This window comes from Elaeis guineensis, chromosome 13 (genome assembly GCF_000442705.2).
Source record: "Elaeis guineensis isolate ETL-2024a chromosome 13, EG11, whole genome shotgun sequence".
Lineage (NCBI taxonomy): Eukaryota > Viridiplantae > Streptophyta > Magnoliopsida > Arecales > Arecaceae > Elaeis > Elaeis guineensis.
In genome coordinates this window covers 3,597,667-3,608,796 of record NC_026005.2, presented here as the reverse complement: position 1 = coordinate 3,608,796, position 11,130 = coordinate 3,597,667, and positions in this window count along the sequence as shown.

The window sequence follows — 11,130 nt, the reverse complement described above, 5'->3', positions numbered from 1 at the left end:
AATCCAATCCATTTCACGCTGAATCAAAACTGAACCCCCCACCCCCCACCAAAAAAAATAAAAAATAAAAAATGGATTGTTTTTAACTTGAACCAATCTGAACCCTGAAAGTCAGTTTCAGTCTACCTGTGCCAATCTAACCAGATCCACTCCCACTTCAGAGGCTTCAACAGAACAACCAAAGCTAGTCGGCGATATTAAATAGAGAAAGTCTTTATTCATTAAAATTTTTATATGTATACCCTTTTAAACATCCAAACTTGCATAAATATTTTTTAAAATTAATATTTACATATATATTCTTATAAAATATTTAATTTATATGTATACTTTTTTTTTTTATTATATATATATATATATATATCCACGTTAACGGTTTAAAATTTAAATGACTGAAATACCCTTATAGATATATATGTAAAAAAAATTATAAGGGTATATGTACAAATAGCAATTTACGAGGGTATTCATGTAAATTTGAATATTTAGAAGAGTATACATGAAAAAAATCCCAAACATCCAAATTTATATATATACATGCAAAAATAAAGAAAAAAATAATATACATACAAAATAATATTTTACGAGGATATTCAAATAAATATTAATTTTGAAAGGTATTCATGCAAATTTTGACGTTTAGGAGGTCACCGGCGAAGGAAACAGAGAAAAGGTTGCTTGTACACGGGAGCGGCAATGGAGTAGGAGTCCAGCATGGAGGATTTCCAGTGATGCGATCTCCGATGATGATTTCTAGCGAATGCGTATCGATGATTACGAACAACGATGGAGTGGGATTAGGGCTTTCACGGGATTTAGAGCATCGATGAGAGGAACCGGAGCCGAATATGGGAGAAGAGAAAGAAAAAAATTGGATGGCTTCAGCCTATCTGTTAATCATTAATTAGTTTAGGGATAAAAATATAATTTTATTTTTTTATTAATTTTTAATTTACAAAAAAATATTTTTAGCTAACGGCATTAGGCTGGCATTACGTGGAGGTCAGTTATGCAAAAATAGAATTTTCTGAGGTATATATGAAATATAAAGTTTAAGAGAGTATTTACATAAATTTAGATTATTCGAAAGGTATACGTGCAAAAATCTCTTATTCATTATCCGATATTTAGGTGTAATTTCAGGACCATTTCTCTGTAAAAAAATCTGAGTAAAAAGTGCTCATTTTGAATAAAGTTTTCATTTTTTTGAGTTGAAGAGTGGTTACTCATAGATGATAAATCTGAACTTTAAGAAGTATTTTTTTCATTTTAAATATAAAATTTTAGAATTTGTATAGAAATTTAAACCATTTAATAGTCAGCACTGAAGAGTTGAATAAAAGGTAGGCTTTTCTAACTATTAAAGAAGAAAACTACCTTTTTAAGTAAATCAAGCACCGAGAATGACATTTGTATCTAATAGCATTCTTTTTCATATGTAATAGGCTATAAGTTATATGTCGGTACTTCCGCTTGATATGACAGTAACTATCGTACAAGTTTCATATTCATATGCAATCCATGTCGATGCATTTTCTTTTATAGATATTTAAATTGTTAGATGTAACAAGAATTTAATTGTTATTAAATAATCGAATGCAATATAGTACTAAAATCAAAACTCAACAGGTCTAATTGAAACAAAAACCAAAACCAAGTTTATAAACTTTGGTTGATACTAAATATGAAATATTAAAAATTGACAAACCAACAATGAAATATTAAACATTTGAGAGCTATCATAACTTTGCATACAATTTGATGCATCATTTTGTATGGCCTATTCCACTCCAAAGAGATTCAAACTTGTAGTCAACTTCATTGTGTTTTCTTTTCATTAAATGCCATCCATTCAATTTTTTACTAGTTCACAATATTTTACGTCATCAAACCACTTAGAATGATATCAATAACAATTGTTAGCAAATAAGAATATTGGGACAAACTGATTGACCTCCAAATATCGATCAATCTCCAGTCAAATCTGACCAACATCCGACTCTGTCCACCAAATAGACGAACGACTCTGAAAGCGACTACCGACTGAGTTTCAACCAAGCAGACTAATCGATTGTTTTCATGGCCGACCCACCATGGACCGACTTATCATTTTCATGACCACTGACCGTCTTCATGGTCGACTCACCATGACGGACCGACTATCTTCATAGCCGACTCACTTGGCGACTTACCATCTTCATGGCCGACTATATGGCTGACTTACCATCTTTATGGCCACTGACTATCTTCATGACCGACTATTAAATATATAAACACGATACCATAACCGTCACAGACGTTATTAGTCGCATGTCGCGACGTAATTAGTGGGAATTAACAATCCACACGCAATTATGGCCCGATGATTTAGCGCCATAAAATGCGGACCACGTCCGACGGTTACAACAATCTCATCTATAAAAGGAGGTAAGGTAATAGCATCGATAAGCCACTTTTGGCCTGAGCTCTACTACTCAAATCATTCAAACTTATTGTTGCTCAGTCTCCCTCTCTGACTTAAGCATCGGAGGATCCCCGCGGAGGCAACTTCGGTCAGTGCAGACTTCATTTTGCAGGTGCTCGTTCCCGAACAAGTAACGAGAGAATTGGCCACAACAGATTGGCGCACCAGATAGGAGAGAAAATAACTCGCAATGACAAAAACTAGAGCTCAACAATCAACAGCAATCGGATCGACAAGACACTCTTCATGTCGGAAAAGGTTCCTCCTCTCCCTCTGGTAGCAGAGCCTAGTTCTCCGTGCTCCGTGCTCACCACGGATATCCATATTGCTGTAATCGAGCAGCAAATGAATGTTCTTACGAAGACGGTCAAAAGCCTCTAGCAGCAGCAGACCCAGCCACTACAGCTGCTGGTGGAGCAACTGATGGGCATTCAGTGCTTCCAGGCACAGCCGCCATCATCCGCGATGATCTCCGTCTCCTCCATCAGAGCAGCTATCTTGGCTCTCTCAGTGGGATAAGCAGCGGCACTCGCAGCACTCTCGACGCGCTATCCACCATTCATGGTGCCCCTCTCCTTCCCAGTTGAATCAGGTAAGGAAAGAAAATTTATCGGAATACCGACTGCCTCTCCCTCTAATTCATCGGGAGGTTCAACCCCTAGGTCTCCTACCACCAGCGACTCGATGATTATGAACGTAAGTTCGAGAAATCGACCCCAACTTGTCCAGCTTCAGATGGATGGTCAGAAGTCTTCGAATGACTTTGATTTTCGTGCCACCCAACCTCTCTCCCAACTTATTCTGGATGAATCGATCCCAACTCGATTCAAGATGCCACATGTGGAGCCCTATGAAGGTTCTATCGACCCAATTGATCACCTTGAGAGCTACAAGGCTCTTATGACGATCTGGAGGGGCAACGGACGTCGCCCTCCTATGCATCGATTTTCCAACTATACTTCGGAAGCTGTTTAGCTTGGTACTCCGAACTTCGATCGAAAAGCATTCACTCCTTTGGGTACCTGAAACATCTCTTCGTGGCCCACTTCAGTACTAGTCAAGGCCACACGAACCTCGGATGGTCTCTTCTCGATCAAGCAGGAAAAGTTTGAAACACTCTAGGATTTTGTGGCCCGATTCAATACGGCCACACTTGACGTCAGGGACCTCAACGAAGACATGGCCATATTGGTTATAAAAAGAGATCTGAGGGGATCCCGATTCATGTACTCTTTGGATAAGACTCTCCTCCAGACTTATGCCGAACTTCTGGAGCGTGGATACAAATATATGCATGCGGATGAAGGAGCTTCTGACCGACGTCAAATAGAAGATAAGGATGAGAAGATGAAGAAATAGAAGAATAGAGAAGCTCCACCGAATCAAGTTGGCTACCTTCCAATGAGCGAGCTTCACCTCGACGATGGAGTCCAAAGCCGAACTACTATAGTGTATGACTCCTATACTCCTCTCTCTACTCTTCGTGTACAGATCCTCCTAAATATTGAAGGAGCAGGATATCTACGACAACCCCCACCGATGAAAGCACTATCGAGAAGCACGATCGGAAGAAATACTATCATCGTGATCATGGTCATGATACTGAACAGTGCATCCAACTTAGGGACGAGATAGAGGCTCTGATTCGATAAGACTATCTCGAAAAGTATCGGAGAGATCTGTCGGATCAACCTTCTGTCGATCGATGACCTTAGCCACAGACTGAGGAAGTTATAAATAATCAGCCGACTGCAGGGATGATCAACATGATCTCCAAACAACTGAACTGAGGATAACTCCTGAAGAAGAGTCGGCGAAACGAGAACAACTTATTGTAATAACTTTTTCAGAAAAAGATGTTCGGAAAATTCAAACTCCTCACGATAATCCTGTTGTTGTTATGACAATTAGCTAATAAAAGCACGAAGATGTTTTGTTCTATTTGACTTCTTTTCGAATACAACTACTCATAGAATTCAATATATTGCATCACTCTTTAAGTTCAGCTGGCTATTAAATGATGGATAGTCAATTCCTGTCAATATTAATATTTCGGCTTTCACTGTAAAAGTCAGAAGATACTATTGAATCATATATTCGACTTTCACTATAAAAGTCAGAAGATCAACTATCTAATACGATATATTTGCTTTCACTGTAAAAGCAGAGATCGACTATCTCGACTCTGAATATACTTTGGCTTTACTGTAAAAGCTAGAAGATCGACTATCTCGACTCTAAATATACTTCGACTTTCACTATAAAAGCCAAAAGATCACTATCTCAACACCGACTATATTTTGACTTTCACTGTAAAAGCCAGAAGATTGATTATTTCGACACCAAACATGTTTCGGCTTTCACTGTAAAAGCCAAATAATCAACTTTATCTCGGTGCAGAATATATTTGCTTTCACTGTAAAAGCCAAAAAATCAACTATCTCGGTGCAGAATATATTTCGACTTTCACTGTAAAAATCAGAGAACCGACCTATCGACTATAACTGGAGGCCAGCACCGACGATGCAGACTTTCTCCACAAAAATCATGCTGTCCTCATAGTCGGTCGTCCATCGAAGCAGCTGGCTAATTTGCCGACTTAGCACCAACTAAGAAAGGCAAAATGCCAAGACAACTAAAGTCGAATTGGAATCATATCGACTCGACCATGGCAAGTCGAGAGATATTCAGCTTGCCACCGTTTATCATAACAATATGACGTATAAGCCCGACCAAGGTCGGACAATGGATATCCGACTTGCCATCGTTATCCTAACTAAATACGTCGGAAATTATACGACTAGTAGATTTGAGGTCTGCGAAATAGTCGGATCTACAATCTACAAGCTAGAATTAAAATGCATGACGCCAGTTCGCCTTTTCGATGTAACGCTGGGGCCGGCTCACCTTCCGCAAACGATGGTTGACACCAGATCTTCCTGCTGATACGACAGCTTGAGGACGACAAAGTAGATGATCGATCGTATTTCAAAGAATGTGGTGGTAGAGTCGAGACTCACATAATAGATAACAACTCCTTTCGTCCAAAGCAACTGACCACGTGACTACGCACCGATAACTCGCCATTGGACTCAAGAGTGGGGGGCAACTGTTGTGACAAACCGACTGACCCCCCAAATATCGATCAATCTCCAGCCAAATCTGACCAACACCCGACTCTGTCCACCAAACAAATGGACGACCATGAAAGTGACACCGACTGAGTTTCGATCAAGCAGGCTGACCGACCATCTTCATGGCCGACTTACCATCTTTATGACCGACTCACCATGGCCGACCGACTGTCTTCATGGCCGACTTACCATCTTCATGGCTGACTTACCATCTTCATAGCCGACTGACTATCTTCACGATCGACTGTTAAACGACCGACTGCCAAATATATAAACACGATACCATAACCGTCACAAGTGGTTATTAGTCGCATATCGCAGCACAGTTAGTAAAAATTAACAATCCGCATGCAATTATGGCCCGATGATTTAGCGTCATAAAATACGGGACCACGTCCAATAGTTACAACAATCTCATCTATAAAAGGAGGTAAGGCAACAGCATCGGTAAGCCACTTTTGGCCCGAGCTCTGCTACTCAAATCATTCAAACTTACTGTTGCCCAGTCTCTTTCTCTGATTAAGTATCGGAGGGTCCCCGCTGGAGGCAACTCCAGTCAGTGCAGACTTCATTTTGCAGGTGCTTGTTTTCGGTGAACAGGCGATGAGAAAATTGGCCGCAATAAAGAAAAGATAATCTAGACAAAACAAGACCAAGATACTCTAATCACTTAAAGATCACCTCATTTTAGTAGATAATCTAAAGAAACTTATAACTTTTGTAGACGAGAGGGAGAGAGGAGATGGAGGAGAAAAAGAAGCCCTCACCTCTTCGATCTCCGATTCTACTACGAGGAAATCTTAGAGAAAAGCACGAATATATAGAATTGGTTCTTCCTATTGGACCCTATTAACTAAAAAATACTTTAAAAATAAAACTAATTCAAAAACTAAGAATAGATCCTGCACTAATCATATCCAAACGAATGCATTGATTTTGAGATGGACTGAGATCGGACGTGGAAAAAGAAGAAGAAGAAAGAATAGTAATAATATCTCAACCTTATAAGGAATCTTCCAAAAAAATTGATGAATCCAAACTTGTACCCTTGATCGATGAATTAAGAGTGGCTTGCAGAGAAAATCGAAAGAGGATGATGGCTTATCGAAAGTTCATTAGAAGTTGAGGATAAAGTCAGATCAGAAGGAATGGAAGGGCAGCAGCTAGAAGATGATGGAGAGAAGCACGCAGGCAGTGAGGACCAAACTCGCATTAGGGAGGCCAAATTAGAGGAGTGGGGGGTGGGGTGGAGAGAGAAGAGGATGGGGAGTCTTTGAGTATCAATTTGGGGACGAAAGGTGGGGGATAAATTGTTTCTGTCAACATTTTTTTAGCATGATAACTTGCTGGTATTTTAAAGTGTTGTAACTCTCCGATGCTTCATAGCTTCCATCGTGCTTTTGAGCGTCGTAACCTGCGATGCTTTATGTATCGTAGCTTGCTGATACTTACTAAAAATATTGGCAGTTGCATGTAGGATTTGAATTTTAATAATGCTTTATGACTTTATCGATATTTTGAACATCGTAACTTGCTGACGTTTATAAAAAATATCGGCGGGTGGATGCGATATTTGAATGTTAACAATGTTTCCTCTTAGCATCAGCAATATTGAGTCGATAATTTTCATTATTCTTATAGTGAATATTTCAAGAAAGTCTTTGTTAAACAACCAGCCCATGATCAATGTATCCATTTCCAATAATTTAAATTTACTATGGATCTTATCAAAAAAGAAATCAAATTCGGTTATCTTTGTGCACTTATCGTAAATAAATGATATTCCCACCTTCTGATTAACATGAAAAATGGAGCAAATGCATCTCTGTGCATTGTCACTTGAGTTTTTGACCGAACATCACCGAGGACTTGTCTATATATTAATATGCTGTCCTGACAGTTGGAATAAGATAACATAATGTTCTTAAAAGCGTGGGCATTATACGCGGTGGCTTTAACTGTCAGCTTTGAATTTTTCTTTAAAAGATACAAAAATCCCAGCTGTCCAACACAACAGCTCACCCCACTCCTTTGCCCTGCAAACAATGTGTAACAAATCCCTAGCTCTTTTAAAGAGTGACTTTATCACGTCTCTTTTTTTTCTATAATCACAACCATGTTTGGCTTTAATATCTCTTTTTAAACATTGCCGTTGTAGCACTAAACGATCAAGGCGATGTAGCTTTAATGAGATCTGCCTAACAGTGATCACATGGTGGCTTGGGTACGTACTCCCTGAAACTCTCCAAAACATCTGATCAGGATCCTCGAGCCAATCAGAAGAGTTGGGATAAGTAGATTAGAAGCATCCGACCTACAAAATTGAGGTATCTGGGCACAATTAGATGACTAGTCAATCCAACAACCGGTTCAAGCGGAGAAAAACCCTCTCATAACAAAGGCCTTGGGTTGTTGCACCATATTAACATATTGTTACAACACGATTTAAAGTTTATTGGGATATGATTCATTAAAGATGCCGCACCTCAGTTATAGATAAATCCAGAGGCCTTCCGCAAGAAAATAACATGCAAAAAATCACTTGAGCTGGAAAAAATTATGTCTCTCTATTTTCTTCCTTCATTCCCATCTCAAATTCATTCTAATTTAAGCCTTCCACTGATGAACTCTCTGACTATTGTTTGTTGTCTCGCAAGTCCATGGAGATATTCTGCAGTGGCAGATCAGTGGTAACAATAACAATATAATAAAAATAAAAATAAAATCAATTTTTTTTTTTAAATTTATAATAATATAATCAAAAAAATTATAATTATATTTTCTTCAACATACATTGCACTTGCTGGAAATCTAAAAAATGACAGTGTTTAATCTATATCTTTTCAACCTAAAGAACAATTTTCAGTTTTATAGTTAACTGAGTAATTAATAAGTGGATATTGATTGTTAAATGGGCACTCTTCTGTTCTCTTTTGAATTTCACGCGATTTTTTTTTTTTTTGGGAAACCAAACGATTTTTACTTTACAAAAGCCCCCCTCCCCCACCCGCGGCCCCGGATTTTTTTTAAAATATTATTTTTAAAATATTTATTTTTTAATTTATTTTTTAAAAAATATTTTTTAAAATATGGTAGTTTGGATGAGGTGGTATGGACGTAGTGAAATCGCATGTTCAATATGCAGTTTCAAGTTGAAATCACATTCAAACGAAGTAGATAAAAATTTAAATTAAATATTAAATTTAAAATTAAAATAGTACATTGAAAATGTGATTCCAGTGAAAACGTATTTTCAATATACGATTTTTTTTTCTTTTTTTTTTCTTCACCCGTGCAAGCTTTTTTTTTTCGCTCCGCTTTATCGAGGAGCGCAGATGATCGTCGGTGCTCGTGCGGGCTACGGAGGCTCAGATTCGTCGGGGCCGGAGGACAGAAAGGGAGGGGACGATGGTGGGATGGAGCCGCAGAGGGTGTAGGGGTGGTCGTGCGGGGTACGGAAGACACTCGAGGTCGAAGATGGAAGAGAAGGGGGTTGGTGGTGTCGGAGCCAGAAGAAGAGAGGGGATTTGATGGTCGTGCAGAGTTTGATATAGTGCAGACAGCGGGTGCGGCACAGACGGTGGTGGGGCAGAGCGCGGCAGGTGCAGTGCAGATGATCGTGACCTAGGCCTAACCAGGCGGCCGCAGATTGGTGAAGGCAGTGGCAAGGGGGGTGTCGCGGGAAGAGAAGGGGATCGACAGAGGGGAGGCACGGGGTGTCGCGGAGGAAGGGAAGGGAGAAGGAAAAAAGATAAAAAGAAAAGAATATTAATAATACTTGAAGCCGTAGAAGAAGAAAAAATATATTAATTTTAAAATAATAATATTTTTTTTCAAAATAAAATTTTAAAATAATATTTTTATTATTAATTTTAAAATACTATTTGTATGATAACATATTATTTTAAAAATTTATTTCAAAAAATTAATAATAAAATATTATTTAAAAAATATTATTTTTAAATAATAATAAAAATATTATAATAAATTATTATTATTTTTTTAAAATAAAATATTATTATTATTTGATTAATAATAAAATATTATTTTAGCAATAATAAAAATATTATTATTTTATTAATAATAAAATATTATTATTTTTTGATTACTAATAAAACATTATTATTTGATTAACAATAAAATGTTATTTTAGTGTAAAATAATTAAATTATTATTATTATATGATTAATAATAAAATAATAATATATTATTATTCTTGTTATAAAAGGGAAAGATAAAAAATAAAAAATAATAATAAAATAATAATATTATTATTCAAGTTATTATTATTAATAAAATAATAATATATTTTTTTTCCTTTACCTCTCCCAGCCCCGACGAATGCATGCTTTCTATCCTTCACCCATGCCTCCTCCGTCCGCACTTGTGACAACTTTTAGTGCTCCCTCGTTCGATTCTACCATCCGTCCTCTTGCTCGCCTATGGTGCCTTCACCACCATCTCCCTAGCTAAGAGAGATAGAAAAACTTTTAGATCTTCTGCTTACACATTATCTTTTTTATATAATATTTTATTTTTTAAAAATGATATTTTTTATTATTATTTTCATCTCTTCTCCCTCTCTTACTTTTATTTTTTAAAATATTATTTTTTATTTTTTTAAAATATTAATTTATTATTATTTAAAAATAAATTATTATTATTATAAAATAATATTTTTTTAAAATAATATTTTTTATTAATTTTTTAAAATAAAATTTTTAAAATAATAATATTTATTTCCTCTCCTCTCCTCGAATATATATATATATATATATATATATATTTATATTATATATTTAATTTTTTTTCCTCCTTCCTTTCCTCCCGTCGCGACACAGCCCCCCGGCCCTTGTTGATCCCCTCCCCTTCCCTTCCCTTCCTCCCACCGCAACCCCCCCCAAACCGCCCTCATTGATCTACGGTCGTTTGATGAGGCTCAGGTTGTCGTCGTTCACACTACACCTACCGTGGCCCCACCCTATTATTGTCTACGTCGCATCCATCGTTCGTGTAGTATTCGGCTTTGACGGCACCAAGCCTTCTCCCCTTTCCGATCCTGATGCACCCCGTGCGACCCGCCTCGCACCCTTTGCGGCCTCGCCCCACCGCCATCCCCTTTCCTTCTCTCTTACGACACCGATGAATCCGAGCCCTTGTGGCTTTATGTGAGCACTGACTACTGTCCGCACTTCTGTATTCATACTCCTTGATTGAGAGGAGGAAAATTTTTTTTTTTTTGTAGTAGAAAAAAAAAACCGCCTGTTAAAAATAAAATTCCACCTTTGAACATATGATTTTAATTTTAAATTTAATATTAAATTTAAATTTAATTTTTTTATCTATATCATTCGAAGCCGCATACCCAACATACGGCTTCGTCATGTCCATGCCACCTATTCCAAACTACTGTATTTTAAAAAATAAATTAAAAAAATATATTAAGAAATAAATATTTTAAAAATAATATTTAACAAAAAAAATCCTACCCCCCCCCCCCCCTTTCCGGATTTTCTGCATCAAAAAAAAAAA